The sequence below is a fragment of the Falco biarmicus genome, chromosome 3 (genome assembly GCF_023638135.1).
Source record: "Falco biarmicus isolate bFalBia1 chromosome 3, bFalBia1.pri, whole genome shotgun sequence".
Lineage (NCBI taxonomy): Eukaryota > Metazoa > Chordata > Aves > Falconiformes > Falconidae > Falco > Falco biarmicus.
Genome location: NC_079290.1, coordinates 87,331,735 through 87,358,455, shown reverse-complemented (window position 1 = coordinate 87,358,455; position 26,721 = coordinate 87,331,735). Strand labels below are relative to the sequence as shown.

The following is a 26,721-nucleotide window of genomic DNA, read 5'->3' as shown; positions in this document are numbered from 1 at the left end:
CAGCCCAGTTCAGGACGGACCTGCTCTTTGGGAAGGTGATGCTGGTCTCCAGAAGAGCTCATCAGGGTGGGTTTTGCTTACTGAGATCTGTCTTCACACTAGTGTCACTTCTGCTGGCAGAAAATTCAGTGAGTGATGCAGAGTTGTCACAGAAACTGGCACAAACAGCAGCACTGCATCACTCTTTTATACCTGAGGGACAATTAATAAAAAAAAACATTGTAGAAAGAATTCTCAGTCATTGTGCAGGAGGTGTGCAGTGTGACACCATTTAATCTCCCTGCTCCTGACGGGTACTACACGGTGGTGTTGTCACAGAGAGAAGGCAATTATGACTCTAGCAAGAAATTATGTTTAATAGTTCTTATAACATTCAGGAGGTTTACAGATGTGTTTTTAGGCAGCTGTAGCAGACACAAGGAGCTTGAGGCTGAACATGTGCTAAGTCAGGTACAAATGCAGCACTGATGATAGGAAATAGGAAGGAAATGACCATAAAGACGAGGTGAGCAAGACTGGGCAATGCCAATTTTAGATGATAGAGGTTCCACCTCACTTAGGAAAGGAGAAGAGACAAGTTATCTGAGATGCTGCTACAGCTAAGGAAGATCTTTGTTCTGCAAAACTGTGATAAAATCTGACATCAAAGTTTCCTGTGACTCTGGTCCAGTCATGCAAGTCTGTCTTCAAATAAATATATTATTTCCTGCTTTAACCTTATCAACAGATCAAGATAATTCATATTTTATGCCATATCTAAGGGTGCGTGAGTCCTTTGAACAGGGCTGTTGGTACCTGATTGATTCTCTGGTAAGTGAGAGAGATACCACACTTTGTGGTGTCTAAAGGGTACCAAGATGCATGTCCACCTGAGTTCTGTAGCAGGGTTTGATATGTAATGTCAGAGAAAGAAATGTCTTTTGCTAACTTGCAACAGTTGAACTCCATTTACTCATTGAAGTAGTGAGGCTCATATCTAACTGTCAATCCTACCAGCCTGGAAAAAGTTTCTAGGTTTACGGGTGTCACTATCTTTTCCAGATGTTTGTGTTTGTACAGCATGTCCCACCAAACGTCCGTGTCATTGGCATCCCTTTGATCCTTTGTAGGTCAGCAGCTTGCTGCCCTGATGATCTCTTGGGATACCTCAGGGAAAACTCTCTGTGCTCTTGCTCCAGAAGCACAGATCCTCTGTCCACTCTGTGTCAACGTGTAGCTGTGTGAAGTCTGTAAGGCATGGTTAAGGGGTCCCCTTTCTGTCCCGTGAAGGGCAGGGGTGTTTGTCTCCCCCATTCCACTACGCACCTACAACATTATTCAGAACATGCAGCACTCTTCAAAATGCAGTGTTAGATTCCTGCTTAATCATTTCAGGAAGATTCATTTTTGGAGGGTTATACAAACTCTATTTAAATTAGAAATCACATCCACTTTTCATGCCTGAGGATTCCTAATAAGAACAACGAGAGCTCCCAGGCACAAATAAAGGCGCGAGTGAATTTCTCATCATGAAATTACCACTGAGGTTATTATTGACTAGCTTTTGTTTTTCCTGATCATTAATGTTGTTCTGCTTCTTTGGACGGCTTATTGGCAAGAAGCACGGATAGCGTCCTATGCGGCAAACACATGCAAAAGGCAATATAAATGTAAAATGAGTTAAGTGAGATGCTATTATTTAATGCAGACTTGCAAGCTTAAAATGTCAGGTAGGAATTTTGCTCAGAGAAACAATAACTGACCCAAAAGGATGGATTTGTTTACCAGCTGCATTGTACCTCATGAGGTCATTTACATTGACGCTGGGTATGATTCCTTTTTGGAAACATTTTATGTTATTCTTTCGCTAGTGCAAATGACAGCACAAAAGTAGGATTCATTTGCCAAACACAAATGCCCAGTGCTATCTGAGATGCCTGATGGCATCCAAAAATCTCTATATATGCCAGATATAAATAGCACAGGACTTACGAGTGACTGACCTCTTCCTGGATCGAAGGCATTAGAGTGAGTCATCCTCTGGGCTCAGCTGGCACTGTGGAAGGACTGGATTTTATGGGCTTCTAGTGCCATTTGACATAGCCCATGGTACCCAAACTCTTTGCATGAGGTTAGTAGGGAGAACAGAGGCCGTACAGGAGAGCTGTGCCTAGCTGAAGCTGTAGTTGAAGCCAGATAGGATTGGCTAGTGTGTCTAAAATGGCACTAGAGACCTCTGTCTAAACCACTGAGTGCAGCTCATAGTGTCAGTTGATTTTAATGGGAGCTCATACACTTATACACAGGTATATGCCAACACCTGCACATGGATATCCTAAACCTGAGTGCTACCTGTGATGTCAGGTGACTGGGAAGACTCTAGGTTTTCTGTTATTCCAGGCTGGTTTTGATAGATCCCGATCCAAAATCATATGCAGTCATCAAGGGTCTGTTCACGTGGCTAGTTCAGCCTGCGTGTGGGTCCAACCTCAGCCACTATTTACATTGCTTTCGTGAATGCTGAAATGCAAATGGGTCTCATGTGTGTAGAGGATTATGAGAGGTCTAAGTGCCCATTCATGCAGCATGGGCAGATGCAGCCTGGGCCAAGTGCAGCCCGTGGGGAGGTATCTGAACTTGGCTTTTTGTAATCATGATGAGTCTTCTTTGGGCCTGGGCTACATTCAGTCTAGCCACCTCCGGTATGGACCTGGCCAGATCATGCTCATGATCAGACCTACTCTTCATCTTGCACTTTGCATTGACTCTTCTGGACCTTGGTATCAGGGCTGTAAACGGGCTTAAACCTCTCCCAGTTCCATTATTGGGTAAATCTCCATCAGGACTGGAGTTTGTAAGTGGGACTGGATGGGAGGCTGGAGGAAGAAAACTTTTTTCATGAAACAAACAGGTGAAACTTTCAGGCTTTAGCTACACATTAGTTTAGGTATTAGGTGATAACTGTAGCTAAAAGGTAGCCCTTAAGGAAGTTCTCATTAATCATTTGCCCTGCTAGTGCTAAGCACACGTGCTATCTGTCTATACCCAGGACAGATTGCTCTTGCACAGTTTGGCCACCATTCACAGTAATTTGATAAGAAAGAGAAAAGCTTATTTATCTCAGTTAGTGACAATGACATGCAAATTAGAGGAATTCTCCTCATTCACCCCACTCAGAGACACTTGAGTGTTTTCCTCACAATTACTTGCAAATAGCTTATCCAATTAAGAAGCAGAGCTGAAAATAAACCTCTTCTCCTCTCCTTAAACTCTCTCTTGGTTCCTTCTGTGTGGTACCAGAGATAAGTGAGGAACTTTCACCTTACAAGAGCCTTCTGGGTCAGCAGCATTAACTTCATATTACAGAGGCAGATCTGAAGGACACAGAGAGATCAAGCAACTTTCTCAGAGCTGTACCGTAGAGGGAATGGGAGGTGGCATGAAGACCTGAACCTGCTCTTCAGAAAGCTGGCATTGTGTGTCAAATCAGCAGAAGGATTTTTGCTTCCTTTGTAATTTGCAAAGTAGTGACAACAAGCTTCTCTGCGTGGATGATTGGAAATTCCTGGAGGTGGCAGGGGCAGAAACCAAGATTTCCCCTATTCCTTCTTGTTTGAAAGGAAAATCAGTGTCAGTGCTATAGACTGTATAGTGATACACTAAGCTGTTCTAGTGCTGTCCTACTCATTTAGCACATATATCAGGGCCAGAGTTCCACTGTTCATTGAGCATGCAATAGACAGGAATGCAGTGCAAATGATAGCAGCATGCTTCTCTAACCTTGTCTAACCCCGTTTGACCATACATGAAAAAAATCTACATAGTTGTTTCTTTGACACACCAGTGCTTTGTAAACCCCTGAGCCACTTGCTGCGCCCTGTGGTTGCAAGAAATTCAAATGCTGGCACAGAGCACTCTACCCTTCAGTGTTGCATGCAGGGTGTCTAAGTCCCCTGAGTACGCCTCGCCTCTTCCTGAAAGAGCACAGATGCAAGGGGACTCCAGACTTCGGGTGCGCTCTGTTCAAGGGTAGAAACCTTCCTGCTCCTACCTGCAGCATACCGGACACTATATATGGCTGTGAGTTGAAAACTGTGGATATTTCACACATCACTGGAGAGCTGGAACTGTGCCAGAGATAGTCCACAGGCAGGACAGGATGCAACAGAGTGGCATCAGGGTGGCATTGGCTGGGCTACATGACAGAGTCCCAGAAGCCAACTGGAGAGGTTGGGTTGTCCGTCCTCTCTGCTTATCTCCTACAGTGATCAAGAAGATGTCAGATACCTTAGGAGGTCTTGGTGGTTCGGCACCGCTGCAGGGCTAGGGATGGAACACTAGAACATTTCTGGGCTGCGTGGGGAGCAGGTGAAGCCTGGCAGCAATGGCTGTGCCTGTTCTAACAATGCCTGAGCACAACTATTGTCTACGAGGGCATATACCATCAAGTCTCTTTTTCTATTTGTGGCTCCCTGGGTTCATGCCATGTGTCTGAAAGTCACTTTCCCAGAATAGGTTAACAAATACGAAAAGCCAAATGCCCTTCTGCTTGTGGAATGGGAAGAAAAGCACAACAACTTCTCCTTCCCTTTTCCTCAATATTCAGTGCAAGAACAGATGTGGTATAGTATATAATTCCACAGGAATGCAACGGTAATTTTGCAGGAACTAACACCCACTCGTTATACCATATACTAGAGACAAGAAAGGATCCTTCTAGCTGGTTTTAGCAGACAACTGGCCCCCCTGTTTTCACTTGTCTTCCTGATAGCAGGATCCCTTACCACTTTTGTGTGTGCAGTTAAAGATGAAAACAGCATCTAGCATTTTTTGGCATGAGCTGGGTGAATAGATGCAGAAGAGCTATGGCAAAGCAGGATGTTCTTGGAGCTGAAGTTTTTCTTGGACATCAGCCCAGGATTTTTTGGAACAGGAGCCAGTTTTACTGAAAGGTTCATGAACTCTCGAGGACTGGGCCCAAATTTCCTCTGTCAAAGCTCCACACAGCTCTACTGGAACAGACTAGAGCATAGCATAGCTGTAACCATTCCAGGAGAAATTTTGGCCCTGAAGAATTCAGCTTTGCAGTATTTGGCCATCATTTCTGCAGGTGAGGTAGGGTGTTGGCATGCTGGGGAAAGGGGCTGGCTGCAGTGCTGGGTTGTAACTGGGAACTGGGTGCTTTACAGTGGGACTGTGTTGAGTGGAAATAATACGCTCAAGATAGAGAACTGAAAAGGTCTGGGGTTTTCATCACATTATCTCCTCTGTTTTCTCAACCGTTTACTGCTATTCTTTCATCCCTTTCCCTGTTTGTCTCATTGGTTATGCCCACTACTCCTCCATGGTGATCAGGACTTGTCTCCTCCAGAGGAGAGCAATTGCTTTCACACTGCACTGGGCTTTGCACTGTGGAGGATGCAAAGCCAGCTGGGACACTGAACACACTGTAAGGAAGAGCTGGACCTGGTGAAATCTCATCTACATTGCTCACTGAGCAAGACTTCTAGATTAAAATCTGCCTATGGCAAACCAGGTATGTTTTTGGAGAAGACTGACTAGTTTATTGCAAAATAGCCTGCAACTGAACTTCTGTTTGTGCATCTGAGAATGTTCAGGGACCAGAGTCCTGGAGGTGACTGGGAAGCTGAGTTATATGATGGTAGGGACATATCCAGTGAGAGCTGAGTCCAAAGGTCACAGCATAACACTCTTGACTGTCATAAGGTTGCTCCAGGGCTGACTTGAAAAGACAAAGTACAAACCAAATTGCCTTTCTTTTCTTCTGGCTGAAAGCACACCGCTTTCATTGAGTACCCTCTCTGTTATGGTGTCCTCCTCACATTCCCAGTTCTAGTTGCAATTCCCAGTGTACAGCTACGTTGCCTGTCACCCTTCAGGTTTAACCTGAAAGCCAACATCCATTGCACAGAGGCACTAAAGCCCCTGGATGGGTTGCATTTGCCTGGGGAAGAAGCAAGGACCATCCCAGGGATCCTATCACAAGCTGATGTGCCATCACTAATATACATTAAGATCCTTGTGGAGATGCCCCTGGTGGCCAGGGACAGAGGACTGACCAGACAGGGTCAGCTAATTGATTTTAACAGTAGCCCATAGAACATACCTTGAGATGCTATAGGGTAGTCCTGCCATCATGGGATAATCTGTCAGCGAGGAGGTGTTCCTCTCGACCTCTGTTAGTTGAAGGTTACCACATGCCCTGAAGCATGAACATTTCTCAGCCTTGACAAAGCTCTAGAGACTCTGCTTTGAATTATAAATAACAGAAGCCTGGATTTTCTTATTTCTCATGTAGAATGGGTTTCCAAAAAGGCCTAAGGCACTCCGGTATATTGGCAGATCTGTAGTGTGTTCAATTGCAGGTGAATCAGTAATGGATACAGCTGTACAAGCTTTGTGAGGTTTGGACATCATAGCCAAAAGTCTTGTACCAATCAGACTCGTATTACCACTTCTCTGGATATATTTCTTCTTGGATTCCTAAGGTATTTTTTTCCCATGCTCTGTTAATTGCCAAATGGAGGAAATTAAGTTACACCATTCCGGGGAATAATAACCTCACTGCTTGATTTCCATCATATGTAATATACTTTATAATTTAGGCACATGCTGAAGTTCTTTGCCAAATTATAGCTTTTCTGAGCAGAGAAAGTGCAGTTTTCTGCACTTTTGCTATAATATGCCTCCTTGCTGGTAATGCTGCTTTGACAAATGTGCCTTTCTGCTTTCACTGATTTGATTGATTTTACGCCCAAGTTCTAACTGTGTTGGAAGAAATTGCTCATTCTGGTAATAATTTTGATAAGATTATCAAGGAATTTTCTTCCAACAGAGTAACATTTTTAGGCAACTCTATATGATCTATGGTCCTAGGCTGCCTGGACCCCCACCTTACTGGAGGGCAGTGGAATTTAAATAATCTATATTGTGTGTGGATGTAGTTGCTATAGAGCTGCCAGTAAATACTAATCCTGCTATCCCAGCCTTCTTTTCTTTCTGGGGAATAAAGAGATTTTTCTTAAATATATTACACCTTCCCCATGTTAATTCTGTGTTAATCATGTAAGCCATTATATTTTGAACACATGACTCAATGCTTTGCTACGCTGGTATCTAAATGAAAGAGTCATTTATCAAAAAAACGTGGTTTTGGGAGAGATAGCTTTCTCATTTAAATTAGGATTATCCTATTGTTTGACAGATCCCATTAAGACCATCTACTGAACCCAATCAAAGACCTTCGTAACAATGTGAAATGGTAATAGTAAGGCAAGGTTCTGTTTTCCTGACTCAGCCAAGGGGATATAATTAAATGACCATCAAAATTTATTTTAAGAGTGCTGTCAAATAATGTGGCCTATTTTGCTTTTACAGGCTCAGTTGATTCCATTCTCCTGTGTCCCAAAGTTTCAGTGTAAATGTTAGTATCTTAATTGAAAACAAAACTGGTTTTTGTCAGTAGTTTCCCCAGCCCTTTATACACCTTCTGCCTGATGCCAGCTTTTACGGGTTTTGGTTTTGCCTTTTTTTTTTTTGTTGTTGTTGTTTGGTTTGGTTTGGTTTGGTTTTTGTCCCTTCAGGGAATTCCTCAGCACTACTAACTCCAGACATTGACAACACTGTAAGGGACTGCATTCTTGGGAAAGATTTGGAGTAATTTGGTTGCCCAGAGAAGTCAGTTCTTCCCTGGCTGCAGCCTGGTGCCAGGCTTTATAAAATCCTCTACGTGATACCGACTGCTCCAGCTCACCTGCCGCACATCTCTGAGCACTGAGCATGTGGGTAACTTGTCCACCATCTCTGTCTTGGATATATCCCTTTTCCTGCTATGTATTTCTCCACGTATGCTTTGAATAGAGCTTTCAGCCAACTCTTACCATGTGTATATTTTCATTCTGTATTGGCTGGTGTCATTCTTTCTTCCTCAATCAACTCTTCTATCAAAAGCTGGTACGTGTTGCATTAGATGATTTCTCAAGGCCATCTTCTTTAGCTTTTTTCTCTGTGACTTTTTTTATCTCAACATTCATGCCTATGTCCACGTTTGTGCAGTATCTAGAGTACCACCCTGGCCTTCATCTCTCCTCTTTGCTTGTGTGGAACAAGCACCACCTGATGGCTGTGTTAGTCCCCTAGGAATTATATTCCGTGTAGGACAGCGACCTTTGCTTGTTTGGTCTTCTTAATGGAAGTTGGATGTACACCTTCAGTGTTACCAATTATTAGTTTAGTTGGTCCTTTCTCAGAGTGAGAAGATGTAGATATTTTCTTTGACTGTTTAGTCAAGTTAGGCTTTCCAAAAATTTACATTAAAATGGTCTACTGCTGAAGGAGAATGCTATTTAATAAAATAATTTAATTCTATCTTTTGCTGTCAGTGGTATCTTGCTTGGCATTTCTACCATGGCTCCATAGAGAGAAAACTTAATGACTCATACAAGGAAACTGTGAATTACATATTGCAAGTATAAATTTTTGCCAATCTTTTTTGAGGTGGGGAAAACACTTTGGAGAAAATGACGCAGCTGGCTGCATTACCATGGGATGTCCTAGCACCCCATTGCAAACGGTGAGTTAGAGGAAGGCATTTGCCTTCCCTTCAGGGACAAAGTGAGCAAATCCACTAAACCCAGCCCCAGTCTCCTCTTGTCTCTGACCATTTCTAATGTGAGGAAGTGGCTCCAGTACTGATGCTTGGACATCAGTTTAGCCCTTGGTGCTGGGATTCTATTTCATCCCTAAGGTTTTTGTTCTGCAGCGCAGTGAGGCCATTAATAAACAAATCAGTAAAAGCACCATGAAATCACTCTAGCAACATTTGAAATGGAGACTAAACCCCGCTTTGGTAGACAACAAGACTTCTGAGGCAGGTACGTTGGCAGCTGGGTGCTTCCCAGGCATGAAGGGTTTTTTTTCCCAGGCATTTTAGGTGGTTGCAGTCACCAACCTTGCTGCTGATAGTACTGGGTGAGAGGAGCAAGTTGGGGGCCAGATGCGAGCTCCAAAGTGTTAGCTCAGAGGCTCCACTGCAATGGTGGCTGCAATGCTGGCAGCACGTCTCTGTCCTCCTCCCCACCACCAGGCCCTCGAGCTCTGGCAAATTAAAAGGAAAACAGCAAGATGGGCGAAAAGGGGAGAGAAACCTCTTCACTGCTCTGAGGGCAAACATGGGTATTGGAAAATGCTCCCGTCGGCGCTTCCACTAGGGTCAAGCTGTAGAAGCATTTCATTACTACTTCCGCAGAGCATTTGCTCTGCAGTTGTTTTTTTCCAAGATTTTTCCAGAGCAGATACTTGGGAAGTGTTAATCCCGGTCTCCACCAATACCCTGTACCTGCTTGTTGCCTCTGCTGCTTAGCTTCCATCAGGGAGCTCTGCTCTGGCAAGACCTGTCGTACATATGAGGGAGCCTATAATTTCCGGGGGGGGGTCTGCAGTCCCCTGTTTGAAAGGATCGAAAGGTTCCTAGCTGAGCAGGAGAGGGCAGCAAAACATAGAGATTGAGAGAGCGAAGAGGAGATCCCCTAGCAGAGCTCGCAGGCGTTTAACAGTTTCAGGAAGGGTGCACTGGTGTGCAGTAGGATTTGAGGTTGTCCAGTGCTGTGCAAGGGGATGTTACTGCAGACCACAGTCTCTGGGGTGGGGAGTCTGCTAAAGCTCACACTCAGAGCGGTCCTGAGGAGAGACGTGATCTGCACCAGGCTGAAGAGATAGTCTTGCTCCTTAGAGGATCGTCAGATATGTGGAATACTTGATGCCCTGTGGAGAAGGATGTGTAAGAGCCAACTGACTCCGAAAACAGCAGTATTTTCAATGAGAAATGTGAATATAGGGCCTTGGAGAAGGGGGTTCCTCTCTTCTTTCTTGCCCCATGACATGCAGCCAAAAGCTTCCAAACTGCTGATAAAGGGGAGAAGATAAGGACAAAAGTTTCAACAAAGACAGACAAAGATCTTGGCAACAGTGAAAACAAACACAGTTCATATGACAATCGGAGTGGAACAAATCAGGAGTGTTGAGGAATGCAGTTACTGTGGCAACCTGGTAATAATAGATAACAGCTGTACAGAGGTGGAAATAAAAGAGAGAATAAGGAAAGCATCTAGAAATGCAAATATGTTAGTCCAAATCCGGAGTACTAAAAACCTTGTCAGAGCATGAAAACTGAAGCTATGCAACAGCATCGTTATGCTGCTGGTGTTTCATTTGGCAGAAGTATGGCCAGAGACAACCACTCCTGAATAAAACAGCAGAGTTTTCATGTGTGGTCTGTATGAAGAATATTAAGAGTTAAGTGGGGAGAAATGGTTATAAATCTGAAAGCACAGGAAGGATTGAATGGATACCAAAGCATCCTGAAATCACATCCCAGAGCATCAGAAAGCACCAAATGGGCTACGCAGCATAGGAGGGGGGCTTACTGCACAGGAACAGTGGTAGAAATTAACAGGGGGATTCCCAGAGCTGTGATCATATATGTTACAGCATGGGACAGTGTTAGGTAAGACCTGGCTTTGAGATTAGAATGTTAGTTGTTAGACTTCCAGGTGGAGACTTAGACTGCGTCACCTGGCTTCTAGGAATCAGGCATCACAGGCAAGCCTTCAGCAAAGATCCTGTTCCCACTACACTGACTGTACAGATCTTCTCGAGCTCTCATTTCTGAGATTTGTTTGGACCAAACGCTAACATGAGAGACCACTGGGGGGGAGACCGGTGGAGGTACACTGCCACCATCCACTAACCCCATGAATACGCTGTTCAGAACCAGGCTGCTCAACCCTCTGGAGATATTTCTAGATTTCCTATGCAAGGATTAATGTGAAAATTAACATTATTGCTGCCATGGTTTTCCATCCCATTGGAGTCAAAAAATGGCTGCTGTGGACTGCAGAGAAATAGTACCTGATTTTCCCAGCAAGGAGGCCTGATGACTTATTCCACTGCAAGGGGAAGGTTGTACAATGAGGCCCTGTAGACCAGCAGGAAAAAGGACTGCCATGGCCAGGCAGTGGGCAAATTAATTGTCCTGGCAGCTGAATGTGATTAGACACTATTAGTGCAGCACATTAGTTTTGATGGTAAATAAATGTTCCCTTCTGTGGGAAAAGCTGCCATTTTGAAAATTGCTTTTGCTGCAAAATGAAACTTTAGTGAAATAAAAAAAAAAGCCATCAAACCCATCAGTGACAGTACAAACATTATGTAGTGAAGTAATCAATACTATTCAGAGAAAGTATGAAATATACTAATTTTCTTTCATCTCAGCATATTTTCAGATGGCCAAAGGAACTGCTACTATAATAGGTAAATATATAAACACACTATTGGAAGGATCACTATATAAAATCAGGGTGAAATAAAACAGAGTAAGAAAGTCAAAACAAAACCTTTCTGCTTTACTAAAAGAAAACATTTCAATATCAGCGTGAAAAAAGAAAGTTAAAACGACCCCTGTTTCTCCAATTTTCCCACCAGATATTTCACTGAAATGAACATGTTCCAGCACAATGTCTCTGTTTCCACAGAATATCATTTACAGTTGGAAGATTGTTGTGTGACAAATGTTCCCAGCTTACTGTAAAAATGGCACACAAAAGGTGGCATCTTTGTGGCCAACAGAGTTGGACAACTGGGGAGTCCTGGCAGCTTTCCCAGCTCAGCTGCCCATGATGCTTAATCCTGCCTCTTGGGATCAAGAACCTTTGTGAACAGCTTTTCCATCACTTATCAGCAAAGATGATGAGACACTAAAGCTATTCTCTGATTTATCAGGCTTGGTGGAATCCTGCCTTCCCTGACTTATGTCAGCTCAATTCAGCTGCAGCCCTGCTCTGAAGTTTCCAACATGTAATGTGTTGGGTTTTTTTCTTTTTAGTTTAGGCAACTTTGCCACCAGAGTTAATTCAAAGAAGGAACATGTTTAGTGAAGTGGGGAATTTCTGCTGTGGTTGATACTGTTTTCCTGACATACTCATTTGAAATTCAGCTAACATACTCTTCTGCAGCATTTGCAAGCAGGGAGGGAAGGACTGCCATTTCAGCAACAGTAATATGTAAGTGCTATCATTATTAATAACAATCTATATTTCAATACTGCTTGGAGGCCTCAAATGAGATTAGTGGCTCATTATGTTAAGCTATATGTAAATACACAGGCACAGAGTGTTTTGTAAAGTAGCCCTTATCTAGACCAACAAGATAAAATAAGGGAGAGCAAGAGGAATTTTTATAACTTTTAATTTAAAGAAGGGGAAAAATTTACCTTTGGTATGATTATGAATAAAACTGGCCAAAAGGGACAACTACATTTTGTCGCTTTCAGGCCAAAGTGATCAGTTTTTTTTGTGAGTTTGGTGTAAAGGGTTTCAAGAATATTACCTTAGGATAATGTCACATACCCACCTGCATCTTACCACTGAAATCAGCTAGAAAACAAGCTATTCATTGAAATTCATATGAGTAACATATAACTGAATGTTATTTGAATATGTTATATGAATGTTATATGTTATATGAATAACTGAAATGGTTAGTTGATGTCTCAGGACACAATTTCTAGGGTACCATTTCCTCTAGATATCTCTGAGGTGGAATCACAGAATCCTGCTTACTTTTATGGAACAGCAAAAGAAAAAATGTTAATACAGCAAACAAAGAAGGAACCAGCATTGAGTGTCTTTTTTTTTTTTTTTTTTTTTTTTTAACCCTAGCACAAAATTATCCAGAATAACTTGTGTGCATTCTCCTCCAACCATAGCCAATATAAGCGCCAAACAGCATGAAGTGTTTGAAATTTCTGTGAGGAATAGTCCCATCAGTTAGATTCTTGCAAGTTCAGCCTGCAGCATAGTCAGAGTCTCCGCATGTTTTTGTGTATGCAGCACAAAATACTGCAAAGAAAATGTCCAGAGAACAAACCAAACACATCCTCACATTCCCACTTATTCAACTCGCACTGTGACCCTACATGCATAAGGTTCAATTTACATGTTGACTTTCTGGAGCGAGATCTGTGTCCAGGGGTGCCTGGGAAGTTCTATATCAAATCCTTTATTGAATTCCTGTCTTTTATCCCTTCTGTCTTTGTGCATGGTACTTGAATCTATCTAAAATAAAGCCCTTTGGAGGTAGGGGAATTTCAGACATCAGTATGTCTCCTAACCATGCAGGTTCTTGGGAGTTGTACTATTTTGGTTCCTTTGCTCTAGGAAATGTGAGTTCTTTTTCCTAGAGAAATAAGCGAAGTATAAACTGCTGTGGTCTCAGAGGACATCGCTAGTTTTCATTGATGGCCTTCTGTTCTTTGCGTCCCAGCAAGCCTGGGTTTTATGTGCCATAAGGACCTGATTTGGAAAGGAGAACTGAGCATCCTGAAAAGTGGAGGTAGGATAAACCTTTGTTGAAAGCCAGTTCACTCCATGACAAGGATAAATCAACCCTGTTGGTCCAAAAAGCCATTAGATGAATAGGTGAAATTTTTAGGCATGTAAAGCGAGAGAAATTCCTTAAGTGACTGTCTTTAGTGTCATTCATTAGAGCCGTTTCCTGCAAAAATTAATCTCTCTGGAGCTTTTCCTCTGCTTAGGGAGAAATAACCTCTCTGCAAGGAGGAAGAGCTTCTACATTCATATTTGGAACATGTTTTATCTTGACCAAAATAATAACATCACCACCAGCCAATTCCCCTTTACCCCTCAGCTCCAGCAACAGCAAAAAGTGCAAACTGAAATGGCCAACTCTTAACTATTTTCCCCCTATTTTAATGTTGCCTAAGTCTCAGGTTTAAAGCTCAAGGCAAGCAGTACCCCAAGACATGCAGGAGACAGATGGAGGTGAATGCGCAGAGACTGGGGTTTGCATGTGTCGAGGCAGTGTTGCATAGATCCACCCTCCTTTGGCAGACTCCCTTCTGCTGTTGAAGGCTGCAGACCCACCTCCAGCTCAAGGAAAGCCCTTCAGCTGCATTTACTTGACTTACCAAGCCCTATCAGGTGCCTTGACAGCCAGACACCTGCCTTTCCAGTGTTTGCAAACATGCCAGAACTGATAATTGCATCCCCTCTGAAGTCTTCCATAAAGGGTGGGTATGGGCAGTTCATTATTAGTTTCTGCAGTGTCTTAGAGTAATTTCTATGCTGTTCATGTCATTAAAGATCACTCAAGGCTTCTTAGCAAGAGGGAGAATCGATCAGGGCTAGAGCTGAGCTGCTCCTGCTATGGGAGAAGAGGAGCAAGAAGAGCATTGCTCAGCAGGGTGGAGATTTGTGCTGGAAAGCCCTGAACAGCTGGACCTGATGCCCCACTATAGCAGTGGGAGATTGTAACCTATTCTGGGGAACTACCACAACTCTGAGCACTCTCTCAATCATAGCAGATACCCTGTTTTCCACAGAAAGAGGCAGCAGAGCTGTGGCAATGTCACAGGAGGTGTGTGGGGACACAACCCTTGTTTGGCTGTTGTGAAGGAGGTGGAGATGAAAAGTAGGGGCTTGGAAGGCAGAGGAGGACAAAGTTGCCGCAACCCGTATTATTCCTTTCCTTAGATAAACTCTCAGAAGCCATGTTTTGAGTGTGTACCCAGCAAATGAAACCAATTGTTCTCATCTTTCAAAAAACACTGTTTAAAAAATGCAGAAGTTTTAAGCTGTCAAGGGATGATTGATGCTTACAGGAAAAAGGAATCAAACTGGCAGGATAGGTTGTTCATCCTGGACCCAGGATGAAGGCAAATATCATTAAACCATTCATAAACTGGTAGTTCTGCAAGCAACCAAAAGGCATGGTGCAGGTAAGTCAGTTGGCTTCCTTTTATTTTTGCAAAAGCAAGAAAATGTCTTGCTAAAAACCCAGCAAAATCCAGCTTCGTGTTCTGATGCTTTTTCTTTAATAAATGAGTGCTGATATTTTGTTTTCTGCTGGGCTTCGGGATCAGTGCAGAAAGAAAAGTTAATTTAACTATCTGGGACAAAATAACAAATATATTCCTTAACAAACAAAATAAAATATTCAAGCTTATGGCTAGTAGCAATGGTTCAAGAGGGCTTGAATCCTGGTATAGTCTCTAGAGACAAAATTTTTCTGAAGAAACAAAAAATAGCAACAGGCAAGAATTTCCTCTCTACAGACAAACAACACTCAATCAGTTTTAGTAGATAAAATGTTTTCTTAACTCCTATGGCATTTCACAATTGATGAACGTTTCCAAAATAGAGATAGTTAAAATATTATCTCTTTCCCACAAGTCTTTTTGGCTTATATTGTCACTTTGTTACCGTTGTGACCTAGGCAGTTTAAATTTATAATCTCACCTCTCCACCATCTATGCCTGAGATGACTAATTAACGTGGCTGCCATGTGTAATTGCAGTAATGGATATCTCTTACTCTCACATTGTGTTTTGATGTATTTTGCTATCATTTTGAACCAGGGATCCAAAAGAAGACAAATACCATCGTGGTAGCCAGTGTTTTCATTCAGCTGAAGAACAGGCATAAATGATCTCAGAGTATCTTAGCTCTGTCTGTTAATTAGAACCATAGGAATGATGCAGGATGCTTTTCTACCAGGTCATCTCTTCAAAATTATTTGTGATTATTAAAGGCATGATGATGGCTTTATATGTAGGAAGATGGTTGGAAAAGAGATGACCAGAATCTTGCTGTATTTTTCCCTTAACTTGTCTTCAAGGAAATGAACACAAACCCAGCATTTTCTCTCGATATTTCTCTGAAGTAATAACTCCAAAGTTATTGTAGATAAAAAAGTTACAAAGTGCATTTTGGTGTTAAAACTCAGGTACCAATGCCTGGAGAATTAAGTTTCCTCCAAGAACATGTTTTCAGTTACATCAAACACAGAGCTTTTCCCAAGTCCATGGCGATTACAGCCACCAAAAGCAGGACTCTTCAGCAGCAATCAATGTGTGCAAAAACCCTCTGGCACAAGGATTTCAGCACAGACTCCCGGCAAGAGATGTTGTGTCTTGCACACCTTATTTCATATATTATACTTCAGATTACTTCAAATTCTTTTGGAAACGTTGAACTTGTAGAAAAAAAAAAAGAAAGCCATAGTGTGCCAAAAGGAAAAATGAATCCTCCATATCTCAATGGTAGAGAGTTTTGTTCTCAACTGCAAGAGAGGGAAGTTTGGCAGGGACCCCAGGCATCAGTCTGAGTGCTGAGTTGTTAATGAGAAAAAACAAGTCGACCAATGATGTTCACCTACCTGAAGATAATCTGGCAGTCCAGGAAAAAATTGGATATTTATTAAAAAGAAAGAAAAGGGGGGGGGGGGAAACGAAGCATTCGGCTAACTGAATGCTATGAAAGCATTTAATCTGACAGTCCTGGAGACGGTGCCTGTATTTCCATAGTGAAAGATTCCACCACACCGTTTTGCAAATTTATCTCCATGCTTTCCAGAGGGGATGTTGGATCTTTATTGACTACGGCCTGTTTTTTCTCATTGCTGAAGGAAAGACAGCCGGATCAAGAGGTAAAAGCATGTCTGGCTTTGTGAGAAAAGCAGACATCCAGGGGAAACAAGCTTTTGTGCTGTAAAGCTATTATGCAGTAGCAAGCTGATGTCTGCTGCAATTACTCATGGAGGAAGTCCTTGATGCATAAGCCCTGTTACTTTACACACTTTTTAATTTCACTTACTGTCATACTGATCACCCGCAGTACTTCACCAGTGCTTTCAACATCTGGTCCTTGCCTGAACCCTATCAGCTATACCAACCACTCTGTTACTGGAGACACTGCAGAGCGCCTGCCTTACTTCTCCTTCAGTCTTCTCTTTTCCATCTTTTCCATCATTTTGACACAACCACAGCCTCTACAAGCTTGGCTTAGCCATCAAACTCAATGATCCTTATAGACCCCTTCCAGCTTGAGATATTCTATGATTCTATCATCTAAGGTGCCTTTCCTTTTCTGATATGCAGTGTGCTTTCTTAATGTCTTCAAAGACCATGTATTGTGCTTGCAATTTCCCAGCAGTGAAGCTACCAAGGAGAAAGACAAAATACTGAAACTGCGTTCTCTTTCCTTTTTATCCAGTCTTCCTCCTTGAGTGGCTCTTAGGCTTGTCTTCAAGCAGATCTGAGGTCAGGATTCAGTGGTAGCAAATCACAACTACCTAAATGTGGTCGTACTGGAGAAGAATAAAGGATGGGAGCTTCTGATATATGATGACAGGCTGAGAGAGCTGGGCCTGTGCAGCTTGGAGAAGAGAAGGCTTGGGGGGGTCTTACACATGCGTATAAATACCTGATGTGGGGAGGTGAAGAAGACAAAGACAGATGCTTCTCAGTGGTGTCCAGTGTCAGGACAAGACAAAACAGGCAGAACCCAAAATACAGGAAATTTCATTTAAACATAATAAAATACCTTTTTTATTATTGTGAGGTTGGTCAAACAGTGGAACAATTTCTCAGAGAGGCTGTGTGTCTCCCTCCTTGGAGAAATTAAAAACTCAGCTAAGCAAACTGCTCTAGCTGACCCTGTTTTGATCAGAGGGTTGGAGCAGAGGTTTCCCTGCTAACCTCAACAATTCTGTGATCTTCCCATAAAAACCTCCCAAATTATTTTAAAGCAGAGACTCTTGAAACCGGAAGATTAAAGCAGGTAAATGAAAAAAGGGAGACTGTTAAAACTAAGGTTTCATCTAATACTCTTTAATTACTAAAAGCTTTATTCCTTCTCTTTTTCTTCCTTAGACATTAAATGGGTTAGGACCATAGTAATGTAACAGTACTCTTGATATTCCCTTGTGTACAGCAAATACAAGGTACCTCACCTTCAGAGATAAATGATCTATGGCTTTTCCCTCAGTAAATCCATGGCAGCTTCAACCCTTCAGCCCCTGCAGCACTCTTCTCCTGGTCACAGCTAAATCAGCACCATTGTGTGTAACCATAGGCACTGCCTAACTGGCCAGATTTTATTTTGGAAGAGACCTGAAAAAGGTTGTGAAGTCTTTTTGCAAATGCTGGCATGTCAACAATGATTTCTGTTCAAATTTCGGTAAGACTCTCTCCGAAACCAACCAAGCAAATAAACAAACAAAAAATCCCACAGCTGGGTGGTATCCTTTCTTCGTGTCTTCAAGCCTGTATATGCATATTTTTATATAACTATCTATGCATACCACTATTTAAGTGTCCCAAAAGCTAAGACTTCTCTTTATTTGGAGGCGATTGTATTCTAGTGAGTGATTTAATTTAAAAATAGGAAAAATCTAAGAACTGTAGACATGTTTTCTGCTTCCGTTTATGTTGTTAATAATCTTTTCATTCATCATCACAGTTGTGGCAACACACAGAAGATGAAGGACGGTTGCTCACCATCTGCTTCTCTTCCTTTGCCTTCTTTTGATAACTTGAATTAATTTATCTGTGACGACAGTATTTTTCCCAGATAAATTTGGAGTGTAATTCTCTTTCCAGTGCTATCGGTAAATGTACTGCCTTTGCCGGACATGAATTGCATCATACAACTACTTTCAGGGAATTCTAGAGTCAATAACCATCCATCATACTGGCAAAGTCTCAGCCCTTACATCTCTGTTAACTACTGCCGTTGCAACTCTGCAGTAGAAAAATGGACTTGCTGGGGAGGTCTGATTCTTTTTTATTAGAACTTTAAGGATGGTGATGAGAGTCTAAAAGCAGAACCAGTGTTTGTGACACCAGGAATGAACAGAAAGCACTGGTAGGAGTTGGTCTCATCAGTTTTTTTCAGTGGGAAGGTGGGATGCTATCAATCCAAATGGGCCAGAGAAATGCTAGGACTTTATAATTAGTATTGAGCACAGCTCCTGGAAGCTGCTTCATCGAGTGGTGAATATGTCACTGTGACAATGCAATCTCACAGTCCTCCCTCCACTTGGAGGAGGAGCTACAGCAGGGTGGTCATTAAGAGTCCTGTTCCCACTTGCAAGAGATGAGGTCCGCAATAATTTCAAGCTGCTCAAGCAAGAAACCAGTGGTCTCACTTCATCTTATTTTCTGGCTATTCATAAAGTAGATGTAGTTGTCATGGAAAGTGAACTGGTGAAATGATGGACTGATGATGTCTTTGCACAGAACAGAGAACAATGAGGAGCAAAACACCTTTGCCATGTCCTGTCCTTCCACTGACATCCACTGCTTTCCATAGGACTGGAGGCACTCATCCAGCAAGCATGTTAGTTTCCTGGATTTTCAGTTATTAAATATACGGGATATGTCAACAGTGCCTTAGGTCCTATCTTCAAGTAGGGAAGTTCTCAAAATCAACGTAGTCACCGAAACAGATGATGGGAGGTTATATCAGAAAAGAACCATCTTCTCTATGACTTGTCCTTATACTCCTCTGTAACTACTCTGTGCTTGCCATACCCTGGGGTAGGATACCAGGAGCTCTGACCTTGGCTTGTACAGATGTTCATGAGTCCTTCCAAGGACATTTGTAGACAAATGACCAAGTAGTACTGTGAAGCCAACATGCAGGGTTTGTGTTGTGTGTGACTGGCTTCTCAACATCTTCTTCTTCCAAGAGGGACTTTATTTCCTCCAGCATTGCTTCTCCTCTGACAGGAATCCATCTAAAAATACCCCCAAAATACAAACTGATTTGAAAGTTCATCTAGAGCAATGGCAATGAACAGTCAGTAAGTTGAGATCTTGCTCATATGATGTTCATCTAGTATCTGTCTTTGAAGAGTTTGAAATATAGCATGGTGTGTTCAACATTTTATTAAACGTTAACCATGCCTAACACAAACATCAGCCATTGGCATAAATCTTTTCTTAAGAAATTATTCCCCACTTCAAATTCCAACAGAAAAGGAAAGATTTGGAGCTGAGAGAGACATTTCCTTTTATGAAAATGTGGTTACTGGCAGTCCTTGTAGGTGGGATCAAGGGATTTAATAAATGTAATTTACTTTATATTGCTGCTGAGAACTAGAGCTACTTTGGAGTGAGATGGGTGTGCGTTGTGGGAAAGTGCTACCATAAATATTTCCCCATCAAACAAATCTGACCCAGAGAGGTATTTTAGAGCAGTGTTTTGAAATGGGAAGGGTAAATCTAGGCAGTGGTTTGCAGTAACCATGTGTGTCTGTGCCCCTTTGCTTCTTTAATCCAGTCAATCTCATCTGATTATCATGTCTCAGAAACAGTTGTCCACTGAATTGTCCGGGAACCATTCTCTCTGATATCATCCTAAAGAAAATGGATGAATTAACGCATTTATAGAGTGTTGCTCCTGTGCTACAAGGGGTCTTTGTTGTGCAGAGGGAAGATAGGCCCTGTTCCAAGTCATTCCTTCAAAGCAGCATCTGTAAATTTTGACTGTGTTAGCTAAAGGCTGCAATTCTTGTGCAGTCAAGAGTAGATTTCTCCTTGTTCATTCTCTACTAAAATGCGATTTTTGCTATTTGTAAAACGTAAGATTGTCCAGAAAATCACACAGTTACTAAACTGAACACCAGGGAAAGAGACGTCTCAAAGGAAATTTAGGTTAGCCAAAACAAGTATCAGGATTTTTCCTGCGGTGGGGCAGGGTACAGCTTGAAACAGCCCTCTGTCTGACAGGCAGCAACGAGTCTCTGGGAACCAAGAAATACAGCACAGCCAAGGAAATATTGAACTTGTGAGGAGAAATGGTAGAGGAAATGCTGAGAAAAACACACCTGCTACTGGAATTGCTGATCTGTGTCATTTGCAACATCCTGAGGAAGGCTTTGGTGTGGTTTTATTTTTCCGTTTAGCAAACCGTTGATGAGCGTGCCCCTACTTGCAGGTTGCCTGCCAGCACTCTGCGAGAAGCATGCTGGGTGGATGGCTGCCCATCAGTACCTCACAGCCTCTGGAGTTCTCTACTCCTGTGCTGATGGCTGGGCAACGTGGCAGCCAGAAAACCAGGTTTTCATCCTCCTCTGGGGCAGAAAGAAACACTGAAGTTTCATTATTAAATACAATTGGTCCACTTTTTGGAAAATTTCAGTCTCCCGCAGCACTGCATTGTGCCTTCTTAGATCTTCTCTTAAGATAGGCCAGTAGTGGTCCACTAAAGTCATTGGGTCCAGAGGCTGGTCTAGCTGTGTAATAGAAAGCTGGTGCAGAAATGGGGTAAGAGTATTCAGTCTAGATCCTTCCCCTTCCAAATGTTTCCCAACATCCCACAAAATTAATACTTTTAGTGCTACAATCCTAGGGAATGATCACAGAATGGTCAAGGTTGGAAGTGACCTCTGGAGATCACCTAGCATAATCCCCTGCTGAAGCAGGTTCTCCTAGAGCAGGTTGCACAGAGTCACATCCAGGTGGGTTTTGAATGTCTCCAGAGAAGGAAACTCCACAGCCTCTCTGGGCAGCCTGTCCCAGTGCTCTGTCACCCTCGAGGTAAAGTTTTTTCCTCATATTCAGATGGAACTTTCCATGTTGCAGTTTGTGCTCTTTGCCCCTTTTCTGTAGAGGAAGGAAGCTGGATTAATTAACAATATACAGCTGTGGGCTGGCTTCAAGGGTGGTGGGTTGGCTGATGTGGATAATGTGCAGCTGTGGCTGGTTCCTGATAAGTAGTTAAATAGCTCTAAGGACTGTATGGAAGAGGAGTGGCCGATGAAGAGAGACCTGGAAGAAAAAGGGAGGAGAGAGAGTGCCCTGGAGGCAGGAGAGACAAGGAGAAGGATGCAGCAGAAGGACTGGCCTGAAGGGTATGAAGAAACAGCATAGATAGTAGAATCTGACCAAAGGTAAAAGCCTTGTTGCAGCCTACTAGTTTGTTTGTGCTGTGATGCTTGTCCTGTCACTGGGCACCGCTGAAAAGAGCCTGGCCCCACCCTTTTGACACTCGCCCTTAAAATATTTGTAGACATTGATAAGATCCCCTCTCTGTCTTCCCCAGGCTAAACAGGCCCAGCTCTCTCAGCCTGTCATCAGAAGGGAGGTGCTCCAGTGTCCTGATCATCTTTGTAGTCCTCTACTGGCCCCTCTCCCTGGAAAAGTTCCTTGTCTTCCTTCAAATGGGGAGCCCAGAACTGGATGCAGCACTCCAGATGCAGCCTCACCAGGGCAGATCACCTCCCTCGACTTGCTGGCCATGCTTCTAATGCACCCCAGGATTCCATTGACCTTCTTGGCCACAAGAGCACACTGCTGGGTCATGGGCAATGTGCTGTCCCCCAGCACTCCCAGGCTCTTCACCACAGAGCTGCCTTCCAGTAGGTCAGCCCCAGCCTGTACTGATGCGTGGGGCTGTTCCTCCCCAAGTGCAGGACCTTACACTGGCCTTTGTTGAACTTCATTATGTTCTTCTCTACCCAACTCTCTGACCTGTCAAGGTCTTGCTGAATGGCAGCACAGCCTTCTGGGGTATCAGCCGCTCCTCCCAGTTTTGTAACATCAGCAAACCTGCCGAGGGTGCACTCTGTCCCTTCATCTAGGTCGTTGGTGAGTAAGTTGAACAGACCTGGACACAGTGCTGACCCCTGTGGAACACCACTGGCTACAGGCCTACAGCTAGACCCTGTGCCACTGATCACAACCCTCTGAGCTCTGCCATCCAGCCAGTTCCGAATCCACCTCACTGTCCGCTCACCTAACCCACACTGCCTGAGCTTGCCTATGAGGATGTTATGGGAGACAGTGCCAAAATGATGACGTTCTTCAGGAAGAAAGCAGAAGACATTTCCATTGCCTTGGGTCCTTGCCATAGCCTGGAGTACCTGAGCTGTAAATCCCTGTATGATCCTAGAAGGTGAAGAGCGATTCCATTTCACTGTGGTATTCTGAAGATCAAGGCTTGGGTAAATACACCTGAGCAGGAAAAGAAAGGGAAAGCAATCCCTTGAATGGCAATGGCAGTTTTACCCCAGTTCATAAGGTTGCTTTAGAAAATCCATCCAAAGCTTTCTTTGCTTGAAATGGACTTTCCCCTTAGTCTATCCAGCAAACAGATTCTTAGGCCACCTCTGCATGAGTTGCTGAAATGAAGTACTGGTCTTCTGACAGTGAGAAAATCCAGAGTGAAAAAACAACAACAGAAGGATGAACTGGAGGGGATAATGTGACGCTGGCATAATTTGTCTTTTCTGTTCTGTAGCTTGACTATATCCTTCTGATTTTTGAATTTTTCCTAAATGGAAAAACACACACCTGCTTGTAGAAGTTTTGTTAAAACCCTCCAGATTGGCACTGATACCATATAATGTTTTTTTGTTTTAAGCAAAAGCTTGTGAGGATTTGCTTATTTCTAAAGCTTGGACCGTGTGATGGATTAGTGCTCTGAATAAATAAAAGAATAAACAGATACAAAGGTTCAGGGTGAGGAGAAAGATGTCTAGGTGGATACTCCACATGGTTTTATAATCTCATTCAGATTGCTGCTTAATGATTTACCACCACTCTTTAGAAGGATATCCAACTTTGATTAAGGGGCTCAATCAGTGGGTATTTTTCCTTCACCCCATCATAATGATCTCCAATAGTTAATTGTCATCTAGTAAAACAAGCATCCCATTTCCATTTCAAACCTTGTGGACTTTCATATTGAAATAATTTCTAGATCTTTGTATGATTCAGAAAATTCCTTTGGCAGAAAGCTTCTGTCAGGGCAAAGGGTTGCAGATCATCATAGTCTCTTTTTCCAAAAGAAAAATGAAGCTAAGTCTTGTTACCTGTCTTGCCTCAAGTGCCTGCACTAATGGCAGAAGGGATTTCAAAGGGTTACAGTATCACAGCTGTAAACTGGAATTTAGCTGGGAAATGATGGAAAATAAACTGGTTGATATCAATTTAATTGAGAAGAGAACGTGGTTTTTGGGCTTATGCTGAACATGCAGACAAGTAGTCTGGGGAGATGGCTTTCCCCTTTGTGCAGTAAGTTTGGAAAATGAGCAGGTTTTCTATTTTGAGAAGTTTTACTTATATGGGTACATAATCTAACACAGCTGGCTTCAGATTTGTCTCTCTTTGTTATGACATTAAAATAGGGCATACACACAAAGATGTTTAACAGTGTGCCTTAGGAGATGGGTATCCTTCTCTTTCTAAAAAAGAGCTAGAGAGAATTTTACACTGAACAAAGCAAGTAATAAGCAATGAAATCTTTCTTGCCCTAAACGCTGCTGCAATTCTACAGTTGAGCAATTGGAGAGCTCATAGGTTGTAAAAAAGAATATTCAGCAATTTTACCATCTTTGCGCCTCATCCCTAATATATTCATTGCTGTCTTTCAGATAACGACATGTTCTGATTACCCTTGTAGGCAGTGTACCTTATACAAGGAGGGGACGGCAGGCACCACCTCAGAGCTAAGCTGCCTGGCTGTGTAGCGATCAGCTCATGAAAGCTGAATCCAATGAATGGCTTCCTTTGGACGGCTCAAAATCAAGCAGGAATGTAATTGAACAAGAGTAATAATGTACTTATTGATCCCTTCAAGGTCTGCGATTTCCTTGAAGGCAAAGGAAGTAATGAGCCTCGAGGAGCAATAATGCACCTGTAGTACTGAAATAATGGAGCTCCCAGCTCTGAAATGTTTGATCCCTGCTACCTCTGGAAATGTCCTCCTCCCTTTGGTATGGGATAACAGCAAGAGAAAAAAATAGGCTGCATATAATCAAAGATTAACACTTGCAACCCCTGTGTGCAAGGACTTGTAAGTTTATGGTTTAAGCACTAGATGAAGGATGGGAGGTGGGCACAATGAATTGTGGACAGGAAGATCGTGAGGTCAGATTGAGACAGTTAGTTGTGCGAAAAATCAGTGGCTACAGCATCCAGGCTGCAAAAGCCATGTACAAAGTGCTGCAGTTGATTTGAAGTGATTGCACTTCAAAATCAAAATTGATTTCAGACACTTCATTTGTTTCCTGACTGCTTCTAGTTACATAGTTTGTTAACATAGCCATCACCATCCATTGTGACATTCAGCTCTTACTTAGCACTTTTGGTCAAATGATGCTTGGGTATTTGATGAACAGTGAAGAAAAACAGTCAGCCTCCTTCCTGTACGGATATGGTTACAGAAAAAGCACCTTTGCTTCTCAGCTGTGTACTTACGACTTCTCAAATGGTTGCTCCTAGATTTGATTTCATGTCACAGATGGTGACGATAAATGGAGTATTTCCTAAAGATCAGAAAACTGAAAAGATGAAGTAGAGATGGCACTGGCTTACTGACCCTTGGCTTTTAAAAAGCTTTCTGTAAAACAGTAGTCATCTAGCGTAACACCATCATCTGTATGTCTAATCCCTGTCACTTTAGCTGCAAAGTTTACTGTGTTAAGGATCACCTTTTTTTTTCTCTTCAGTGTCTAGCCTTTTGTCTGTACTCAGAACAATAAGTTGCTAATAAGAAAGGTGATTTCCTAGAGTCTGCTTCTACCCAATGGGATACCGTCTGAACATCCTCAGTAGGAAATGAAAGCAGGAGTCAGTCCTTTAAGACTACATTAATTTCTTCTGTGTAAACTTCAGAGTGATTTTCTTCCCCCCTTCTGTGATGGGACGTGGATAATAGCAGACAGGCTGCAGTGCTACTAAGTTGGGATGACGTCTGTTTCTTAGTTGATCTTGTGATTGACCAAGTCTTAAACATGGGTAGGGATATCACTCAGCTATTGCAAAGGGGTTACTCAGATACTGGCGTGATGTTGCTGGGTTGGTCATGGCCCATCATCTGCACACAGGATACTCGTCATCTGGCAAGGCTCCGTGCCATGTGTTGTCATCTGTCCTAGCCATATAAATCATGAGATTTATCTACTCCCGCACTATAAGAATGGAAAACTAAGAATGAAAAACCAGTTACAGCCTTCTAAGCCATGACTTGTGCTTCCTTCTGCTTTATGAGACTAAGTAAACTACTTGAGGTCATAGCATTTTGATGTGGTAATGCTTCCTGAGATAAAAATAAGGACTCTTCAGGAAACTGAAAAAAAGACATACAGTTTTCCCAACAGTGATTAGGTTTTGGGTTTTTTTGGTTTTGTTTTGGTTTTATTGTTGTTTTTTTTAGTTTTTTTCTCTTGCCTGATATTGACATTTCAATTTATGCTAATTTAGACCACTTGAAAAGCCCAAATAAATCACTCGGGCAGAACTGAAGAGAGGGTGAGTGTAAGGAAATTAAAATTATAAAGTTGATGTCTGTGCTAAGATAGCACTTGAGACACAAAGCGTTTGCAATCACTGTAGCATGCATCTAGTCTGTATGATACTTAATTAGTTTTTCAACAAGTGGTATGAATTCCTTTGAAAATTTATGGACCTTTGTTTGTGGCCAACCAGCCTCCTTATGTCCACACAATAAGTAATCATAGAGCTGGGGCCATCTGGAAACCTGAAAACAGGATATTTTTCAAGTCTTGATAAAGAAGGATTCATTTTTTTAAATAAAAGCAAGAAGGTATTAAAACTTTCTTCCTTTTTCTCAGTTATTCCAGATAGAGCTGTGGGAAATGTCTTCAGATGGCTGGTTTGATCCATTGACTTTTGTTTTTTCCTATGGTACCGATAAAAAGTTTCATCAATAGACAGAAAGGAAATGATTTCCAGATTTTTGCCCATGAGGCCATAATAAATATTCTGAAATCGGATCTGAACAAGAAGTGACCATGGGCAAACAATTTGAAAGCAGTCACTGTCCCTGGAGCCCAAACTCTTGACAAGAACTAGTTTGAGATATTGGTAATGAGACACGAATAGAGATGCAATGC

General features: G+C 42.4%; 1 long non-coding RNA gene across 2 annotated transcripts in view; it reads left to right on the top strand.

The window, feature by feature from the left end:
- The window catches only part of LOC130146671 (uncharacterized), a 50,205-nt gene extending 26,422 nt beyond the window's left edge, over window positions 1–23,783 (top strand). The window contains exons 3-4 of one of the 2 annotated variants that reach the window (XR_008820980.1): window positions 8,497–8,572; window positions 21,906–23,783. This is a non-coding gene — a long non-coding RNA (uncharacterized LOC130146671). Of the gene's footprint in view, window positions 1–8,496; window positions 8,573–11,481; window positions 16,211–21,905 lie in introns of those variants that run through there. The other variant, XR_008820981.1, reaches the window with a different exon arrangement.
- The last annotated feature ends 2,938 nt before the right edge of the window (window positions 23,784–26,721 follow it).